This window comes from Mus caroli, unplaced genomic scaffold, assembly GCF_978045245.1.
Source record: "Mus caroli unplaced genomic scaffold, Mus_caroli_1 scaffold_7, whole genome shotgun sequence".
Classification (NCBI taxonomy): domain Eukaryota; kingdom Metazoa; phylum Chordata; class Mammalia; order Rodentia; family Muridae; genus Mus; species Mus caroli.
The window spans coordinates 32984593-33006852 of record NW_028227262.1 but is presented as its reverse complement, the minus strand read 5'-3'; the positions used below and the strand labels follow the sequence as shown (position 1 = coordinate 33006852).

The 22260-nt window shown below is 43.3% G+C and overlaps 1 protein-coding gene across 2 annotated transcripts in view; it reads right to left on the bottom strand.

Moving 5' to 3' along the window:
* Nucleotides 1–21691, bottom strand: part of Raf1 (Raf-1 proto-oncogene, serine/threonine kinase) — a 57635-nt gene extending 35944 nt beyond the window's left edge. Inside the window, exon 1 of one of the 2 annotated variants that reach the window (XM_021165724.2) lies at nt 21397–21691. The gene's annotated coding sequence lies outside the window, so the exon portion shown is untranslated. Of the gene's footprint in view, nt 1–20843; nt 21135–21396 lie in introns of those variants that run through there. The other variant, XM_021165725.3, reaches the window with a different exon arrangement.
* Nucleotides 21692–22260: the final 569 nt, after the last annotated feature.

The following is a 22260-nucleotide window of genomic DNA, read 5'->3' as shown; positions in this document are numbered from 1 at the left end:
AATTCACTAAGTGAGAGCTGGAACAATGGCTAAGGGTTAAGATCCCTTCTCTTCCGGAAGAATCAAGGTCAGTTCTAGCCTTTGCCAGACAGCTCACAACTGCCAGTTCCAGATCTTATTCCATCTTCTGGACTCGGAAAACAACTGTACACAACAGAACCACACACACACACACACACTTTTAAGTACTTTTAAAATTTCTGTTAAAGTGAAAGTATATTAAAGTCTATGTATTACAAACTATGCACAATGGTAAATACCTCTAATCCCAGCTAACAGTGGAAGCAAGGCAATCAGAAGTTCAACGTTATACTAAGACTACACAGTAAATTCAAGCCAGCCTCAGACACACAATACTCTGTCTCAATAAGTAAAGGAATCCTATGTATCAATAATCTTAAATGAATATTACAAGGAGCTAGGGCTTGAATCTGAACTCTCAGAAGACCCTTGAAGAGTGTAGTATTCTAAAACACAAGGGGGGGACAGGCATCATTGGAGGGCTGAGAAAAGGTTCAGTGGATAAAGTGTTTTAACACATGTATGAGAACCTGAGTTAGAATTCCCAGCAACCATATTAAGGCCAAACAGGTGTGGCAGCACATCTGTAATCTGAGCACTCGGGATAGAGCAAAGGGATCCCAGGAGAACAAGCTGGCTAGCTAGATTGGCCAAATGTGCCAGCTCCAGGTTGAGTTAGAAACTCTTGCTTCAATATATAAGGTGAAGAATGATCAAGGAAGACTTGATATCACATATACCCACAAACCTGTGCATGCACCTGAACATGCCATGCAAACCATGCCAAGTGAACACATGTCACACACACATGCGGCCCCCTCTTCCCTTTTCCCTGATCAAATCACTGTACTCTACTATTCCCTTCTCTATTGCTTTCCCAATCCCAGAACGTTTTACCTTCATTTTCACGGTTCCCAGTGACAGTTGTTTGCAGTTCAGCAAGACAACAGTAGTGAATTACTGTAGTGCGTACATGCGTCAGTGTGTGAAAATTTTTACATCTGGGCTGATGCTACTCCCTCCAAGAATCAAAGACCATCAAACAGAAACCCCCAAGGCAGGTGTGAGAAGCCATCTTTTGAGTTGTTGGTCAAGGCTGTCCAATAGACTCCCAAGATATTAGAAGCTACTGCCCTTGGCTACACACTCCCACCCCAGACACCTGAAGACATTATGCATGAGACAGGGCCCAAAGACCTCTGAGCTGAAACTGACCTAAACGCTTCCTACCTGAGGCATGGTACCAGAAGGCACCATGCAAGCTTTCAAAGGTGGGAAGCAACCAGCAGTCCTACCCAGCTAGGACACCTATGAACCACAACAATGACAAGAATGGCATCGGATGCCCTGGAACTGGAGTTACAAGCAGTTTAGAGCTGTGATGTGGATGCTGGGAAATGGAACCCAGGTCCTCTGAAAGCATAGCAAGTGCTCTCAACCCCTGAGCCATCACTCTAGCTCCCTATTTCTTTTCATGTCACCCATCTACCCTCTGTATTTAAGGGTGTTAAACTTATAACAGGCCTCTAAGATCTATTTCCTGAATAACAAATGTGGCCATCTGGGCAATTCAGCAATCATCAGATCCACTATTCATTGATGTGCCATCCGTGTAATGAAGTTATGCTCAGACCTGGAACCCTAACAACTATGAAGAAACTACAGAACCAGCAGAGTAACTGTTGACTGGCAGTTAACTCAAGTCCAGTTTATCAAACAAGCTGCAAACAGAAGCCACGGTTAACAGCTATTACTGCAATAAGACAGAATTTCAGTTAGTTTAAGGATCTTAACTGGTTTTATTACTTTTGTTAATTCAATTGGACAAAATAATAGGTTTCATGGTGGTATTTTCATGTATCCATATAATCTAATTCAATGCAAAGGATTACAAGTAACTTTCATTTTGGTTTGTTATAGGTTGTAATTTCAGTTTTAGGGTTTTTGTTTTGTTTGAGAAAGAGTCTATGTACCCTTGCCTGGTCTTGAATTCAATGTAGTCCAGACTGGCCCTGACCTTTGAACTCAACCTCCCAAGTGCTGGGATTACAAGTATGTGCCAACTCCAAGTGGCACTGCAGCTAAGACCCAGTGTTTTTGTTATTGTTCTATTTCTATAATGAGATACCATGACCAAGGATACTTATAAAAAGAAAGCACTTAATTGGGGACTTGCTTTCAGCTTCAAAGGGTCAGTTGATGACCACCATGAAAGAATGGTGGCAGGCAGGCAGGCAGGCAGGCATGGCTCTGGAGAAGTGATTAAGAGCTTACTTAACATCCTGGTCCACAGGCAGTAGACAGGGAGAGAATGGGCCTGGTGTCCTGCTTTAAACCCTAAAAGTCCACCCCCCCCCCCCAATGACATACCTCCTCTACAAGGGCATACCTCTTAATCCTTCTGGAGTTTTGGGTTGTTACTGCATTACTTGGGCTTTTGGGGTTTTGTTTTTAAAGATGGTTTCTTTGTGTATCCCTGGCTGTCCTTGAACTAGCTCTGTAGCCCAGGCTAGACTAGAACTCACAGAGATCACTGGCCTCTGCCTCCCGGGTGCTAGGATTAAAGGCAAGTGCCACCACTGCCCAGCTAATTCTTCTTAAACAGTCCACCTAGTTCCTAGTCCAATTAGGAACCAAAAATTCTAATATATAAGCCTATGGGTCATTCAAACTACCACACCCAGTATTTAATGGGCTTTTAAACTATAGTTCTAAAATTTGGTAACATCTCACTCTACAAGACAGGACACATGTTTTAATCAGCTAAGCAAAGATTAGTTTTAAAGATATTAAAAGGTAATATAAGAAGAAATCTGGGGGCTCTGCCACATGATTTAGTATCTGAGTCTTCTTAGCACCCATGTGCTTTCTGCATGCACCTTTAACCCAGGAATTGTCTGAAGCTAGCTGACCAGCCAATCTAACCTTGCAAGCTCCAGTTCAAAAGAATAAAGTGTCTGAAAAGACACTTACTGTCTAAAAGAATAAAGTGAGGCTGGCAACACAGCTAAGTAAAAGCACATGCCACCAAACCTAATGACCTGAGTTCCATCTCTGGATCCCATGTGGCCCAAGAACTGTTGTAAGTTGACTAAGGTGGAACTGGGTATGTTGGACCATATCTTCAATGGCAACACTCAGAAGGCAGAGGCAAAAGGGTCTCTTTGAGACCAGGGATACACAGTGAGACCTTGTCTCAAAAATCAAAAAATAAAAAGTAGAAAGCAACTGAGAACAACTTACAATCCCACGCCGTCACTTACATGCGCACACATACACAGAAAAATGAAACCTAAAGACGGAAGAAACAAAAAAGTGGACAGATGTCTTAAATTTATTTTCCTTTTAAGATCAGTAATACAGACAGGCACTTGGGAAGCAGAGACAAGCAAATCTGTGAATTCAAGTAGCCTGCTCTACATACTGAGTTCCAGGACAGCCAGGACTACGAGGGAGGGACGGAGGGAGGGAGGGAGGGAGGGAGGGAGGGAGGGAGGGAGGGATGGAAATAATTAATACAGGGAGTCTTCCTTTTGCTGACTTAGATAAACTGCCCTCTCTGACTGGCTGATATCTTTGTCTTTTAACTGGCCCATTAAGGAGTTCAGCTGATTAGCAGCATCTGGCCCAAGCTATCTATCTTCTGTGGTCTTGTGCAAGAAGCCAGTCCAAAACAATGGTCTTCTGTGAATTTTATTAAGCAGTACCCAACTGAAAGACTGGAGAGATAGCTCAGTTGATAAAGCACTTGTCACTCAAGTATCAGGACATCAGTCTGGATTTTCAGCACCAGTAAAAGGTTGGGTGTAGCATTTATCTACAATCCTACCACTAAAGAGACAGCAACATACAGATCCCTGAAACTCATATAGCCAAATCAATGCGGCTCTAAGATCAGCAAAAGACTTGGTCTCAAAAAATAAGGTGACTAGTAGCTGAGCAAGACACCCGACAGCAATCTCTGGTGAAAACGTTCACCATACATAAAGTGTACACACACACACACACACACACACACACACACACACACACACACACCATCCAACTGAAGCCATTAGGAAGCTCTACTGTGCAAAAGAATTCCAAAGTCTGATTTTCTACAAATGCTTGACACATCCCTTCATAGGTTCTCAAATTACAAATAAAACCAAGCACCTGAATTCAATCCCTAGCACTGCTCTACTATTAAAAAGAAATGAGAGAGAGAAAGAGAGAGAGAGGGAGGGAGGGAGGGAGGGAAGGAAGGAAGGGAGAGAGAGGAAGGAAGGGAGGGAGGGAGGGAGGGAGGGAGGTTTTACTTGTCAAAAATCAGTTGGCTACCTTGGTGGTGGTAGCACACACCTTTAACCCCAGTACTCCAGTACCTCCCAACAGAGGCAGGCGGATCTGTGAATATGAGGCCAACCTGGTCTACAGAGTGCGTTCTAGGACAGCCAATGCTGAACAGAGAAATGCTATCTCAAAAGTCAAAAAAATAAAAAATAAAAATAGATAAATAAAAATAAATCAGTTGGCAACAAGAAATTTCAAATTCAAGCATCGGGCCTCTGTATGTTAGGCAAATACTCTATCACTGAGCTACACCCTTCCAAAACACCTGCAAGAGAAACAGTGTTCATTTAATCACAGAGAACTCCACCCACTTCAGTTCCTAGCACCCACGGTGGGAGGCTCATGATCACCTATAACTTCAGTTCCTGAGAGACTTGATGCCTCTGGCTTCTGTGGACATCAGCACTCAGTTACACACACACACACACACACACACACACACACACACACACACACACAGACATATATACGTATACACAGATAAAGTAATCGAATGAATTCAAGAAAGCAAATTTATTTCTGAGTACAACTCCTAATAAATTCTAAGAAGAGCTCTCCATAGGACCCCAGTAGAGTTTATTCTGACATCCAAAACCCAGGAAAACACCAGGTTTTGATAAGTAAGAGTTGTGATGGCTATTAATGTGACTAGGGGGAGAAGCACCTGGAAGGAGTGTTTCACACAAAAAGGACCGAGCACAGGAAGAGGGCCCCTGCTGGGTGTAGTCCACACGGTTCCTATACATACACTGGGAGACACGGGTAGAATACAGGGGAAAGGACAAGAGCACCTCAGCCCCTCCCCCTCCCTCTAGCCTTTCTCCTGCCTAGCCATCACCATGTGAGCTGTTCTGTTCAAGCATGCCTTCCCTGTTATGATGGTTTGAATTGAACCAAAATAAATAATTCCTCCTGCAGACTGCTTACATCAGGGATTTTTTACACTGATACTAAGGCTAACAACATAGAAACATTCAGATCAACTTTTTTCATAAATTTATTTTATCTATTATCATTGGGGTGAGGGGACTGCATATCTGTATAAATCACAGTATAGCTTTCAGAAATATGTTCTACCTACATGGGTTCTACATGGGTGTGGCTTCTGAACCCCCTCCCCACCCACACTCCCCTTTTCTTTTTTGACAGAGTATCACTATGTACCTAAGATCAATTGTGAGGTTCCAGTGACAGGCAGTTTGCCCACTGAGCCATCTGGTCAGCCTAATGATAACATTCATTCTGCTCTACAATGAGTTTCTGTGAATTTCTGCACCTAGAGGCATCTCTAAAGCAGAGTAAATAGGGATGGGGTGTGGCTCAATGGTAGACCATGTGTTAAGCACACCCTCAGCTCAATCCATAGCATTAGAAAAATGAGTAAGGAGCTGGAGAGAGAGTTCAGAGGTTAGGTACTTCCTGCTGCTGAAGAGGACCTAGACTTGGTTCCTAGCACCTAAATGGCAACTCAGAACCACTTGTAACTCTGCCGCCAGGGGATTTGATGACTTCTGACTTCCACAGGCACTTGCATGCAAGTGGTGCAAAAAGACTCACACAAGCGCACACTCATACACATAGTAAATAAACCTTTTGGAAAAATAAGTAAAGTTGGGCATGGTAGCATCGTTAATCCCAGTATAGGGAAGTAAAGGGGAGCAGACGGGTCAGGGGTTGGTCCTTTCCATAGTGAATTTGAGGCCACCTTGGGCTACACAAGTATCTCAACTTTACAAAAGGAGTAAGAATAAACAGTATCAGCCGGGCGTGGTGGCGCACGCCTTTAATCCCAGCACTCGGGAGGCAGAGGCAGGTGGATTTCTGAGTTCGAGGCCAGCCTGGTCTACAAAGTGAGTTCCAGGACAGCCAGGGCTATACAGAGAAACCCTGTCTCGAAAAACCAAAAAAAAAAAAAAAAAAAAAAAAAAAAGAATAAACAGTATCAAATTAATAAAGAATAATTTAAAAATCAAACTATTAAAGGTCCTGGGAGGATCTTGTTGGTTTTCTTTTGAGTTTATTACATGATGCTAGAGAACATGAGAAAGCGAGTCCATATCCAAGGTGCAAGATTAACAGAGAAAAGCATATACTTCAAATACCTTCAAGGAAAACAAATCTAGGGAGACTACAATTACTAAAATGTAACTACCAGAATTTACAGTATTGTTTTAAGTAGTTTGAGTCCTGACAACAGGGTTTCTCTGTGTAGCCCTGGCTATCCTGGAACTCACTCTGTAGACCAAGCCGGCCTAGAACTCAGAAATCCGCCTGCCTCAGCCTCCCAAGTGCTGGGATTAAAGGAGTGCGCCACCACTGCCAGGCAAGTCCTGACATCTTAAGGACCATGGCTCATATTAGAGACTGAAAGAAGGCATTCTACACTACCTGCAGAGGAGAGCCTCCTGAAGCATGCACAGCCTTTCTTATGGGTGCTTTTGAATAGCTCCTCTCCTAAGAAGTCAAAGCAAATTCCTTTTCACTGTAGGAAAAACAACTAATGCTAATGACCCTGATTAATTCCAGAGGCTTTTTCAGAATTAAATCCACAAGAACCAAAAGTTTAAATTTTTCTGCTGAAAAGAGTCCAAGGCAGGCATAGTGTATATTAAAAAAAAAAAAAAAAAAAAAAAAGAAGCAGAAGCAGAGCCGGGCGTGGTGGCACACACCTTTAATCCCAGCACTTGCAGAGGCAGGCGGATTTCTGACTTCGAGGCCAGCCTGGTCTACAGAGTGAGTTCCAGGACAGCCAGGGCTACACAGAGAAACCCTGTCTCGAAAACAAAAACAAAAAACAAAAAAAACAAAAAAAAAAAAGAAGAAGCAGAAGCAGGCGGATCTCTGTGAGTTGGAGGCTATAGTCTACATAGAGTTCCAGGCCAGCCAGGGCAGTCTGTCAAAAAAGAAAGGGATTAGGGATTTAAAAGCAACTGAAAAAGCCTGACGTCAACTTTGTTCTGCACTATTCCTTGACTCTGCTTAAGTAAACCAGCCAAATTTTATTAATTGTCCTTCCCAAGTAAGGACACATCTACAAGCACTAAATACTGTATATACAAGGCCATTTTTAAACTTTCTCCAAAAATGCTTCAGCAAATGAGTTATTACATTCACACTAAGAAACCTACCTAAGTCTTAGCACCAGGAGTGGAGAGGCCAGCACTCCAGAAGAAGGCTCAAAGTCATACTCAGCTAGACATGAAGTTCTAGGTATGCCTGGATACATGAGACTAAGGTCTTGAGTTTTTCTTCAAATATTCTTTCATTTAAAAGTATAAAACCGAAAGGGATGGATTCTACATAGTAAGTTCTATGCCAGCTTGAGCTATACCATGAGATCACATCTTAAAAACAAAATTGGGGGTGGGGGGTAGCTCAGCAGTTGCGAGTTACTGCTCTTCCAAAGGACCCAAGTGCAATTCCTAGCACCCACATCTGGCCACTTACAGGCACCTATAGCTCTAGGAGGTCCTACAGTTTTTCTTCTGATCACATGTATGTATTATACAGTAACACAGGTACCCTCACTCAAATGAATGAAAAATAAATAAGTTTTTAATACAAAGAAACAAGGCTGGTGAGATGGCTCAACTGGTAAAAGTGGCTGCCACCAACCTGACAACCTGAATTCCACCTCCAGCACCCACTTGGTGGAAATGACTCCTGAAAGTTGTCCTCTGACCTACCTATACATACTACAGCATTCATGCATGCACACACAAAATACATGAATAACATCCATTTTATAAAAAGAAAGCAAACTAGAAAAAAGAAAAAGGTGACACAAAGGTACAGCACTTGCCCAAGCCACTTCACTCCCCAGCACAAGGAAAAAAGACAAGAGGAGGAGGAAAGGCAGAAGAGTCTCAAGTGTAAGGACTGTTTGGACAACAGAGTAAGTTCAAAGCTGACCTGAAAAACTTCTTTTTTGTTTTTTCGAGACAGGGTTTCTCTGTGTAGCCCTGGCTGTCCGGGAACTCACTTTGTAGACCAGGCTGGCCTTGAACTCAGAAATCTGCCTGCCTCTGCCTCCTGAGTGCTGGGAGTGCACCATCACTGCCAACCTGAAAAACTTCTAAATAATTTTACTTTATATTTTTATTTTATTTTATATTTTTATTTTATGTGTACGAGTGTTTCACCTGCATGTATGTGTACCATCTGTGTGCAGTGTCTGCAGAGGCTAAAAGGTACCACATCTCCTGTAACTAAACTTGAAGACAGTGTGCGCTATCATGTAGAGGTTGGGAACCAAACCCAGATCCTCTGTAAGAGCAGTTTGAGTGCTCTGAACTGCTGGGCCAACATTCCAGTCCCTGACCTGGGAGATGTAAGACGACATTTAAAATCATAGAGCTCGGTGGTAAGTGACAAACACTTATGTCCCACGCACACAGCCCCAGGTCTAATCACTACAGTTAAAAAATAGCAAGCTGGGGCTGGAGAGATGGCTCAGCAGTTATGAGCACTAACTGCTCTTCCAGAGGTCCTGAGTTCAAATCCCAGCAACCACATGGTGGTCACAACTATCTGTAATGGGATCCGATGCCCTCTTCTGGTGTGTCTGAAGACACCTGCGGTGTACTCACATACATAAATAAATACATTCATAAAATTTCATCTGCATTTATAAAAAAAATAGTAAGCACAGGCCTTGAATTCCAGCACCCACATAGATCTCTCTGTTGAGGACAGCCTCTACAAAGCGAGTTTCAGGACAACCAGGGCAAACCCTGTCTTGGGAAACAAAACAACAACAACAAAAATCAAAACCTCTAGTTTCTGAAAATATAACAATATACTATGTGGTTAGTGTTGACTGTAGAAAGTCTTCATCAATAAAGAGAAACTCAGAACTGTAGAAGATAGTTTATTTAGTTCTCTCCATTGTCTCACAGTAGTGTTAGAATTAATCAAGTCAGGGCCAAGCATGGTGGCATGTGGTCCTGAGTCAGGACCAGACTGGTCTACGATGATAAGTTACAAAGCAGACATAACTACATAGTGAGACCCTGCTTCAAGTCATCACCACCACCACCACCATCAAGCAAGTATTTTTCTTATCTCTTCTTTAGACGAAGAAAAAGTAAAATTTGGGGCTAGGAAATAACTCCATGGTCAAGATCTTGCCTAGCACAGATAAGGCCTGAAATTTAATTACCTACACCTGAAAAAGAATACAAAGAAAAAAAAAATCAAGCTTTAAAAAAACAGGGAACAACTTAAGAGTTAAACAAACAAATTGGTGAAACCCAGTACTATGCACAATGAATATATGAAAAAAAATAATAATCAGGTCCTCAGGCTTTACATTACTGATCTACTGTAATATTGACTTAAATTATATAAACTTTATATAAATGTAATGATGCTAGTATTATACTACTTTGGAGTAATTTATAGGACCTGTGACAGAACAGAAAATACAGACTATACCTAACATGTCATTAGCAATCTGTAGTTCTCTTAGCAGTCATCCTCCCAAGCCTTCCTAATTTGGCCCTTCCTTCTTCTTAGCCATTAAATGAAAGAAGATACATTAAAATTATGAACTTCTGTTTATGCAGCTAACAATCTACAAATATATTGTAGAGATTAAAATGTCTATTAAGTCATTGTGTACATGCATACATGAAAACTTTGTGTTATCATTCTTTTTTATCTTTATTACAGAAAAAAATTCCCCATAGGTGGTAATTAATAAATGTAGGTTGGGTAAAATAAATCCCCATGTAATCACAAGACTGCTCAACTACAAACCATGACTAGTTCTAAAGATTAGTCAAGACAAAGAAATTCCTACTTGTTGGAAAAACTGGGCACCGTCCTAAAGTTACAATTGTGCTACAATGTTACATGCTGTGGCCAGTTTCGCCTCGGCTTGAAAGCAGAAGACAAAATAAGGTAATAAGAGCTAAGTGAACTTCTGGCAGGATACTTGTATTGCTTTCTCTTCTACTTGACATGTACATGTCTACTGTCACCACGGTGTGCCCCACAACCCAGGAGCTGGAAAATAAAGCTCAGAGTGAGTGCTCTACTACTGAGCTACATCCCCAGCCCTTGCTCTGTTAACACGGGGCCTGATTGTCTAGCCCAGGTCGGCCTTGAAATACCAATCCTCCTTCCTTCACATCCACTGCTGGGATTACAGTATGAATATCTACGCAGCCTGACATGTTTCTTAGTCTTTTAAGATTACAGAGAAAGCAAACTGTTAGCATAAGCTACCAAATGATACTGCTGTTGTTCTTTGTTATAGAAGCAATGATGGCTCTGTTGATCAGAAACGTACTCCTGAATGGATTTCCTGAGTTAGCTACCTAACAATGTTACCTATTCCAAAAGAACTCCAGGTTCTGAAATAAGGGCGGACCAACTGTGAGCCTATAAACCATCTGCTCACATTACCTGGGGAATTCTGAATCTCCTCTGTATCAATTTTACATCATCATGTCCATTCCTGTTTGCAGATTATCTCCAAATTCTTTTCTTAATTATTTTTAAGTGTATGGTGTTTTGCCTGAATGTATGTCTATACACCCATGGGAAACAGAGAAAGCATTGGATTCCCATGGTTGTGAGACACCAGGTGGGAGCTGGGAGTCAAACCTCATCCTATGGAAGGTCGGTTAATGTTCTTTAACTTTTGAGCCATCTCTCCGTTTCTCAAAATTTTTAAAAGGCTCTGGGAACTGAAGAGCTGGTTCAGTGGTTAAGATCATTTGCTGCTGCTCTTGCAAAGGACTAGAGCTTAGCCCCAGCACCCCTGTTAGGTAGGTAGCTCACCACCACTTGTAACTCCAGCTCCAGAAGATCAAATGTCCTCAAGGCACCCACCAGCACCTGCACTAACAACCTACACAGAGACACATTAATTTTAAAATAACAAACACTGCGGAGCAGTGGTGAACACGCCTTTAATCCCAGCACTCAGGAAGCATCAGGAAGCAGAGATAGGCAGACCTCTTATTTCAAGGCCAGCCTGGTCTACACAGTGATTTCCAGGACAGCCAGGGCAACACTGAAAGAGAGAGAGAGAGAGAGAGAGAGAGAGAGAGAGAGAGAGAGAGAGAGAGAGAATATCTTCCATAGGACCTGGGTTCAACTCCCAGCACCAACATGGCAGCTCACAGCTGTCTGTAACTCCAGTTCAGACACCTTTTGTCCTCTTCTGTTCTCTGTGGGCACCAGACACACTTGTGATGCACAAGCATATACATACACAAACACTCATACACATAAAACACAACAATTAAATATTTTAAAAGAATACTATAGGAAATAAATCCTCCCACTCTAGCCCCAAATTAAACTGTCAATACTGGGAGCCTGAAGCAGGAAAATCTGGAATTTAAGGCCAACAAGTGTTATATAGCCAGAACCTCTCTCAAAAAATAGGACCTGAATGAGGTTGGAGAAAAGGGCTCTGGCTAAGTAAGAGCACACACTGATGCTCTGAAGGATCTGAGCTTAATTCCCAACACCCACAGTTCATAGCCACCTGTAACCCCAGCTCCAGGGGATCCAACACCTCTAGCCTCTGCAGACACCTGAACCCACATGAACACAATTATAAAAACAGTTTTTAAAGGAGCCTAACTAAATAAAATCACATTTAAAAAAATAAAATGTTCTGGACATGAACACCTACGAAGCCAAAACTCTAGTAATCAGTTTGAAGATACCACTGCAATTGAGCATACATTCTGGGGGGAGGGGCTCACAAAGTTTCTGCTGAGCAAACATGAGCTGTTCTGATTCTCATCTCATCCCAGCTAGAAAACAGCAATGGTCTCGTTTGCACAAGGCTTATGCTACCGTTTCTCAACCAGTCCAAAAGGGCAGTCATGCACTGCAAGCTGGTCAGGATGTGTCAATATTTTGAGTTTCCTCATCAACTCTTTCTCAATTTCTGGCCACAAACTGGTGACTTCATCAGATGACTGGCCAACACAGGCTTACATAAAGGAATGGACCAGTCTACCCTTCTAAATGTTAGCAAGCATTAGCTACCCAAGTATGAGAAGCAGATTTTGTTGTTTTGAAGTGTAACTGATTCTACAATGCAAACTGAGTATGAGGTAGTTCAGAAACAATCATTCCACAGTGAAAGGTGCCTGGGACCAATTTCATTTTTACCTCACCACAAAATGAGTTTTTTCATTATCCTCTTTAAATCTTTTGAACTGTTTTTGGATAGCCAGTGGCTGGCTGGCTGGCTGGTTAGCTGACTGATCTTGAGTTTCACTGTGTAGGTTAGGCTGGTCTTGCACTTTTGTGGTCCTTCTATCTCAGAGTCTGACTGCTCAGAGTGATTGTCAACGGCACAGCCAAAACTGTGGCTTTCTCTGAACTGTTTTTAAACTCAGCTTTTCTTTTCATCTCCAAATCAGTAACTGCTTTTTCATTTAGGTAATAGCTAATAATTTTTAAATGAACAATCATTTACAAAGTCGAACATTAGCACAAATACCTAAATATACAATGTGCAAAGTCTGATACCCACAATAAGAAGCTAAAGTCTGAGGAGAACAGGAGCAGCAAAAGCCAATGTTATCTCACTCAGGCTCACCAGACAGAAACACTAATGACTTCATTTCACATTAAAATCAGACATTTTTGTGGCAAACCTTACATACACAACAAGTAGTTTTAAAAACTAGTCTTTTGCAGAATGGTAATGCACACCTTTAGTCCCAGCACTCAGGAGGCAAAGGCAGGTGGATCTCTGAGTTCAAAGACAGTCTGTCCTACACTGCAAGATTTGAGCCAGCAAGGGATACACAGTGAGATCCCATCTCTAAATAAATAAGTGAATGAATGAAAAAGTAACCGTTCTCATACCAGCAAGACAGATCCACAGATAAAGGAACTTGATGCCAAGCCTGACTACCCAAGTTCAATCCCCAGGTCCAACATCATAAAATAAGAAAACTGACTCCTAAAAGTTGCCCTATACAATAATGATTTTAAAAAATTGTTTCTCATGCAAATGCTATCACATTACACCTGTAACCCTAGAACTTAGAAAGTTGAGGCAAGAGGAACAAGAGCTCAAAAATGAGAGTTTGAAGCCAGCCTACACCACTTAGCCAGAACTTTATATCAATTTAAAGGAAAATGGAAGCAGCTGTAATGGTTTGGATATGAAGTATGCTTCCATCTCTGCTGAAAGGCTCTGTGAGGTTTAGTTCACTTGCTAGTGGGGTGCTCTTGGGAAATTCTGAAAATTTTAGGGAGTAGGTCACCAAGGGCATGTTCTTAGGGGCTCTAGCTTGTCCCAGGGCCCCTGTTTCTGCTTCCTGTTTACCGTGAGGCAAGTAGCCTCCACCACATGATATTCTTCCTCATCACCCAGTACAGAATCCACAGAACAATGATGGAAAACATGGGGAATCTCAGCACTCCCGAGATGAAGGCAAACGATTAGGAGTTCAAGGTCATCCTCAGCTAGAGCTCCAGGACAACGTCAACTATAAAAGATCTCGGCTCAAAAAATCCACACATAAGCTTAGTGTTGGTGGGCATGATAACACAATACCTGGACTCCCAGCACTCAGGAGACTAAGGCAGAAAGATAAATATGGACTCAGGGCCAGCCTGTGGTACCCAGCACAGAATAGGACCAGTAAGACGGCTTAGCAGACAATGACACTTGCCACAATGTCTGATAACCTCAGTTTGATCTTGAGGACCCACTTGGTAGGAAAATATACTCCTGCAAACTGTCCTCTGACCATGTACACATGTCTGCACATAGAAACAGATAGATAGACAGACAGACAGAGAGAACTATAAAACAAGTAGTGTTGGGATTTCAATTCATTCTCCAACAGCCTGGTCCCTCAACCTCTCCAATGAAATTTCCCCACAAATATCAATAAATAAGAATAAAGAAATCAATCGATCATTGGAGTTTATTATCTACCTAGATAGGAGCTCACAAATAACTGCGATGGAGGCCATAAAGCAAAAGGTCAGGGAGTGACCCTCCAAGGAGCAAGAACAACAAGTAGTAAGCTTGGCGAAGCTCCTCTATCAGACAAAATCCTTCACAGTAACAACTTGCACTCATTACCCTGTATCATTCACAAAGAGTGCTTGCATCTACTAGAACTTTTAAAAACAGCTTTTAAGGCTGGCAAGTGGTTCAGTGGTTAAATGCTTGCCTGATGATCTCGATTCAATTCCCAGGACTTACATAGAGGGAAAGAATAGACTGACCTTCATTCGTGCACTGGACAGAGAGATGGGTAAGTAATTAAGAGTATTTACTATTCTTGCAGAAGACCTGAGTCAGTCTCAGCATCTGTGTCGGGTGACCAACATCTACTTGTTACTCAGCTCCAGGGAGATCTAGTGCCTCTCAGATTCCTTAGGCTTCTACACTCACATATGCATGTGCCCCAACAGGCACATGCATGCACATAATCTTAAATTAATAATTTTTCGTAGGCTATAACAAATACCTGTAATCCTAGCATATGGGAGACTGAAACAGGATTAGATCAAGGCTAGAGTTGGCTATATAATAAATTCAAAGCCAGTGTAGACTACATGAAACCCTATCTCAAAAATTTAGAAATTTAGTAGCTGAAGAGATGGCTCCATTTCTTGCTCTTATAGAGGCCCCAGACTCAATTGCCAGCAGCACCCACATGGCTGAATGATTATGAGTATGCATCATCCATCCATAATTCTAGTTCCAGGGAATCCAACAGACAAATGCAGGATGCACATACATGCATGCAGGTAGAACATTCATATATGTAAAGTAAATAAATTAGAAATCACTTTTAAATCTGGGGCAGGAGGTCCTGGGTTTGATACTTAGCATCACATAAATTGGATGTGAAAACTCAAGTCTATAATCCCAGCAACTGAGAAGTAGAGGCAGGAAAATCAGAAATTCAAGGCCATTCTTGGAAGCATAACAAGTTCAAGACCAACTACATAAAGGAATCAAGGTTTAAAGGAGAATAGTGGAACAGGAAGGGTTAAACTGGGGTGGGAACAGAAAGTAGGTACAGGAGGGAGCATGAGAAGGACCTTTCAAAAAAGACACATGGAAAATATCTATATCTAAACACACACATATGTTAAAATGTTATGTACATGCATGGGAGGGGTACATGCATGTGAGCGCAGAAGCACCGAGCTGACTTACAAGTAGTAGACATCAGAAGCTTACTAATAAAAAGACCCATGCCAGAAATGGCTTACAACTTTAGTGAGGTCTCACGGACACCACCCTCCCAGCATTACAGGATATTGTCACTGTTCTTGGATATCCTCCGTTGCTGAAAACACCACATCCTTGAGTCATAGGACATGGTGAAATTAACCTGGTATGGACCTGGAAGATTCATCTTTATTGGCTAGCTTTCAAAGGGCTGGAGAGTGCTATGCATAGTGCTAAAGGAGAAAAGCAAGCTACAATAATGACTAGCCTGGCAGGACATACCCACTGGTGCAATGGTGGCACAAACAGCATGTGAGCAACCAATCATTTCTGATTGGATTTTAAGTCCCACTCCACAGTAAGAACCCAATACCTGGTAACATTATTATGCTAAAAACCCTATGACTACATAGGTCATAGGCCCTAGGGGAAAACTTATTACTATTAGGCTGCTAAAAGAGCACAGTATTAAACTGACTCTTTAAAAGACTTCTTGTTACATAGAGATACATAGTGCAGTGTATCTCTCTACCCTCATCTGGGAAGCTTCTATTTGCAGTAGATAACTGTTTTGTGCCCACAACTGGCCAAGAGGCAGAAAATAAGAGACTGTAGCATGTTCAGCCTTGAAGGGAAAAGACACACTACATCTCAAAAGGTTCAGGGTCCACTGAGGAACAGAAGGCAGGAGAACATTTAAGGGCCAGAGGCAGTGGTGACTACAAGGAAACACCTCTGGACACAACAGAGCAGCTGCAGCATATATCAACTCTCAGCAATTGGGACAATATGTACAAAACCTTTGCAAACCATACCAGACCAAATCCCAGCATGGAGGAGGGAGATGAGCACACAATCCCAGCCCACTCTGATTCTTCTACATTGATGTGCTGGGCTGAAGAAAGGCAAACAGACTGGCAGTGTTTGTCTGGTCCACTTAAAGCCCTAGGTTTAATCCCCAGGACTGTATCCATAAAAACAGAAAAGGGAGATGTTTTGCCCAAACATCATATCTCATTACAGAGTCAATGAAAAATCAGAGAGAACTTCATAGTAGGCTAGAAGGAAATAAAGAGGGGAGAACTTGATTCAAGCAGTCAGTGTGCTTACTCTTGCTGCTGGATGACAATAAATTAGAAACAATAGTTAGACAAAGGAAGATGAAGCAGGGCAAGAAGCAGGGCGTGGTTGCCCACACCTTTAATCCCAGCACTCGGGAGGCAGAAGCAGGTGAATCTCTGTGCATTCAGGTCAGACTTGTCTACATTGTATGAAAGTTCTAGGACAGCCAGGACCACAAAGGGACCCTGTCTCAGACAGAGACAGACAGACAGAGGACAGTAACTCCACACAACACAGACCACACCACTTCACTGAAGGAATATGCCATACAAGAGTTTATTTAAAACACTCTCATTGAGCCGAGCAGTGGTGGTGCACACCTTTAATTCCAGCACTCTGGAGGCAGAGGCAGGCGGATTTCTGAGTTCTAGGCCAGCCTGGTCTACAAAAGTAAGTTCCAGGACAGCCAGGGCTACACAGAGAAACCCTGTCTCGAAAAAAAACTCTCATTGCCGGCTGCTTCCCATTCTTTAACCAAAAATGTAAATACAGCTAAATCGCGAGGGTTTGCAAATTCTAAAATAGCTCTTTTAGAATTCTTAATCACCACCCAACTAAATCCTTTAGAACCTGGTCTAAAAATAAAACTGTGTCAAGTGTTTTTCAAAATATACTATGTACACTGACTGAAATGAAATGCCAATTAACACACTGAGCAATTAAAAAAAGAAAAGTCAAATAGCCTGCACCAAGCTAAATAAATAACAAAGAAATACCATCCACTTGAAATGTCCTTCAATTAAACTGAGATTCTCAGAACAATTTCAGAACTCGAGCGTCTACAATCACCAAGTGTTGTAGCACATACCTGTAATCCCAAATCTCAGGATAACTGAAACAGAAGCATCACCAATTTGAGGCTAGCCTTGTCTATATATATATATTTAATAAAGCATGCATTTTTTTATTTTATGTATATGGGTGTTTGGCCTGAATATATGTCTATGTATCATGTGGTTCCTTGTGTCCCATAAGGACAGAAGAGGGTGCCAGATCTTTAGGAACTGGAGTTATATACAGACAGTTGTAAACCCCCATGGGGTGCTTAGTCACCCACACCCAGGCTCTCTGCAAAGCCAACAAGTCCTCTTACCTGCTGAGCCATCTCTCCAGCCCTGAGACTGTGTAAACAACAACAGCTGGACTGGAGCAATGGCCCATCAATCAGAGTACTTAATGCTCTTGCAGAAAATCTGCTTCAGTCTCCAGAACCCACACAGCTCACAGCCACCTGTAATTCCAACGCTAGAGGATCTGATGCCCTCTTCCGACCTCCACTAACACTGCAGACATTGGTGCATATACACTCAGGCACACAAACATACACACATGTACAATAAAAGTAAAATAAATACATAAATAAATAACATAAAATAAAATAAAAACAATCACCACAACAAAAACTACTAAGGGGCTAGAGAGATGGCTCAGCAATTAAAAGACAATCTTGCAGTCGAAAGGCCTGGGTTCAGTTTCCAGAATCCGCCCCCATGCCAGCTCACAGCTGTCTGTGACCTCCGTTCCAGAGGATGATGCCGGCTTCTAACCTCCAAGGCAATAGGCACAGGTGTAGTTCTCAGACATATGTGCAGGCAAAATACCCATACGTGGATAATTAAAATTTTAAAAACTAAAATCACTAAGAGCTATACAAATAGTCCTGGGAGCAAAGAAGTAACAGAATGACTCAGACACTACAAAACTTAAGTGTCAATCTTAATGACTAACTAAAGACTTTTTTTTTTTTTTTTTTTTTTTTGGTTTTTTGGAGACAGGGTTTCTCTGTATAGCCCTGGCTGTCCTGGCACTCACTTTGTAGACCAGGCTGGCCTCGAACTCAGAAATCCGCCTGCCTCTGCCTCCCGAGTGCTGGGACTAAAGGCGTGCGCCACCACGCCCGGCTAAGACTTTTTACTCACAACTTTGAAGGTCAAAATAAAACAATCTGACATTACTATCCTAGGATTGCAGACAAGGGTTTAGACCTACCCCATAACAGTAGAATCTTAACATAAATATTTAGTTATATTAGTATATTTTGAACCCGATGGATGAACAATTAGCAAGTTCACCCATCCATGTGTACACATCTCAAAGCAAACAAACAAACTAACAAAACAAAAACTCAACAACCTCCTAAAGAATCTACACCTTTAATCCCAACAGTTGGGAGGCAGAGGCAGGGGGATCTCTGAGTTCAAGGATAACCTGGTCTACGTAGTGAGTTCCAGGTCATCCAAGGACTACACAGTGAGATCCAGAAAAAAAAGAAAGAAAAAAAAAATCAAGAAAGAAAAAAAAAAATTCTGATTTTTCAAAAGTGGAAGACCCTGATTTTTTATGGTCTACTTACAACTTTAGAAAAATAACACAACAAAATTTTAAATTAAAGCTTGATTTTTATGGTTTCATAAAGCCCCTCGCTGGTACATTTGTTCACTATCTGGCAGAGACAATATTTAAATTCTGATCTGCAAGTCAACTTTAAGGCATGCTGTTTAGTTAACAAGCTCCTCCCAAGATCAGGCTCATTACTAGTAAACCTAACAGGCAAACCAAAGCATTCTTTCATATTTTTAGGTAGCAGGTGAGTAACAACCTTCTGTCTAAATTTTAACATTAAATAATCAAACATTCATTAATAGACTTCCTAAAAGAGCAATTTGAAGTTAGTCATTGTATTTCCATTAAAAATATTTAGTCCTTCTACAAATATCAAATTAACTTCCAAAAACTGTCATGTAGTTTAATCATCAGAGCATAATTGACTTGAAGCCAAAAGCAGCTGGGTTCCGAGCAGTTATGATGCAGGTCACTGATAATTTTTGGATACTTTTTGTCATAAGTAAAAGGTTCTCAGTCTTTTTACTACTGGGCCAAATCCCTTAAAATGCATTCAAAGCCTTTCAGTCAAGCCCTCTACTTCACAGGCACACAAGGTCTTTTCAACTATTGACAAGACCTTCACAAAGCTGCCTGATCCCACTTGAGGGCACAATCACAGTCTTGCAGACCTGAAGATAAGCCTTCAGAACAGAAACATCAGCAGGTTTATTTTTCCAAGTCTCCAGTCTCGGCTAGGTCAAATGTTGCTGCTGGATTTTAAACAGCTTACTTAGCCCTTGAAATGATAAGAGTAAAACCAAATCAAAAGAACCTCAGTGGTTTTCAGTGGTTCACAGCACCAAAGATTTGGACACTGCTCCTGATGTCTCTTCACTTCTAAATAGCCACTTCAGCATAAGCCTTAATCGTAGGAGCTATTTTAGAAGAATGTTCACAGGGCTGCAGACTTCTTAACAAAGCTGCAACCTGGGGACTCAGTCCAAAGAAAAGAGTCTACTACATAAATAGGGTTAATTAAAAATACTTTCATGCTACACTTCTTCAGGTGCTTTCTATAATCTGCCAATTTCTGTCTGTTTGGGGAATGTGTTAACCTTAGAAATGGCTGCAAGAGTATCTCCAAATAGGAACCAGTGAACAAGCACTAAACATTTTCTATCAATTACCAAAACTGGTTAGCAAGAGTTAACAAGGTAAATTTTGTTCACTACCATAGCGGGAGGGGGTGCAAAGCAGTAACCAGCAAGAACTAAACATTCACAACATGAAATTAATTAATAAATGAGCTAGTTCATTACTATCCATCACACAGACCCTTCACAAGCGATCAATTTTCCTTTTGAACCCTGACGTCTCACTGTCTTCCTGCACCCCACATTTACTAGCTGCTCCCCCAAATGATCCCAACTCCCGCAGGCTATGCCTCTGTGCCTTGGTGCCAGCTGTTCCCTCCGCCGACAATGTCCTCCCCTCTGCCTCACCTGGCGGAACAGTCCTTCAAACTCCGCGCAGAAGCAAGCAAGGAACCTCAGGGCCTCTCGACTCTGCACCTAACTGTTCTAAATCCCAAGAACACTTGGGAAAACAAGCCTTATCACCGCGCGATGTTTTCACGCCCCAGGAACTGAGTCTCCAACGACCCCACAGGACGCATTGCAGGCATCCAGACGTGCCCTGAATTCATTCCCCACTTCTATACACAGACCTGGCCCATTCCCCAGGACCCGGTTACGTCTCAACCCGGAAAGAAGAGATTCGACTGTCCCTCCTAACAAAGAATGAAAACCAGAGGCACACCCTGGGCCCTGGAGAGAGAACAATGAATGAACACGGTCACCTCGCCTCCCGTTGTGTCCCAACTCTGCATCCATCCACGGGCTCTGCAAGAGCCTGGGAGGTTGTCGCTTCACACAAAAGGCAGCCTGGCTCCTGATCGCGAGCATCCCGGGCCACCCATTTGGAAGCCCCAGGCGAGGTCGCAAGCCTTTGAGGCGGGACCCTGACCGTTTTCTCTCGCTGCCTTCCCCGATTCCTCTTGTCTTCCCTAAAAGGGTGTCACTTAAGCGAAACAGCCCGAGAGGAGGTGCAAGGCCGGGCTCCCCCCACTTCTGCAGCCCGAGAGAAAAAAGAACGAGCCCATCCCAGTGACAACACAGTCACTGGGCAGCTCTGGGAGAATTTTTTTTTCCCCATTGCCAAAATATGAGGAATGCTCGCTGGGCACCAGAGTGGCGCTGGCACGTTTCCGAGAAACACTGGGAAATCTGAGCAGGGGTGTGGAAACTGGCTCGCCGGCCATGACACCCGGCCCGCGCCCGGCCCGCCACCAGGATGACAGCGGCCTGGCCGACCCTGCGCCCCATGGTCGCACCGTCAGCCCTGTGGCCTACCTGAGGGAGGCCGGGCAGTGCCGGGTCCCGTCGTGCAGCGGCAGCGGTGGTTGAGAGAACGCGTTGGTTGCGGTCACATTCGGCGTGTCCCCAGCCCGGGGGACGGGGCCCCGGGGAGGCCCCGCATCGCTGCACTAGCGCCCCGCGCCTCAGGGCACGCGCCCCAAAGCTCGGCCAGCTGGCCCGTCCGAGGGCCTGCGGAGAACGGCAGAGAAGCCTTCCCGCCTCAAGCCCGCTCGGCTCTAACTCCCGCCATCCAAGATGGCGGCACCAGCACCCGCGATGAAGACGCTCTCAGGCTGTCCCGGGCGAGCTAGCCCTGCGCTCGACACTCGTCTCCACGACCTGCGGCGCCGCCGGGCTCACTGCCTCTGCGCGAGCTCCTGGGCTCGGCTGTCCGCTTAAAACTGGGCTCGGGAATCTATCGCTCAGGCCTGGAATGTGGCCCCGCCTCCGGGGGCGTGGCCTCGCGGTCCTGCGGCCGCCATTTCGGGGTTGACTCCGTGGTAGCAGAGTGACTGTTTCTGGTTGAAGGCCAGCGGTATTGGGCTGCAGCCGCGGTCCGGCCACCCGCGAGGCCCTCCGCGGGCCAGACGCGCCTGGTGACACACGGCACAGGGCCCCAGCTCTGGTGCTTCCTCTCCGAAGTTGACATCCGTGGAGAATGGCGGCCTAGGGGTTTTGTGGGAAAGCCCTCATACTATGTGAAACCTCAGGTTCCTCATTTGTAGATGGAGGGTTCGCTGTAGTACACCAGGTTGACCAAAAACTAAAAGTATGGTGTTGCACACCTGTAATGCCAGCGCTTGGAAAGTGAGGGCAAGAGGGTCGGGAGTTCACGGTCATATGAGCTGCATGAGACCC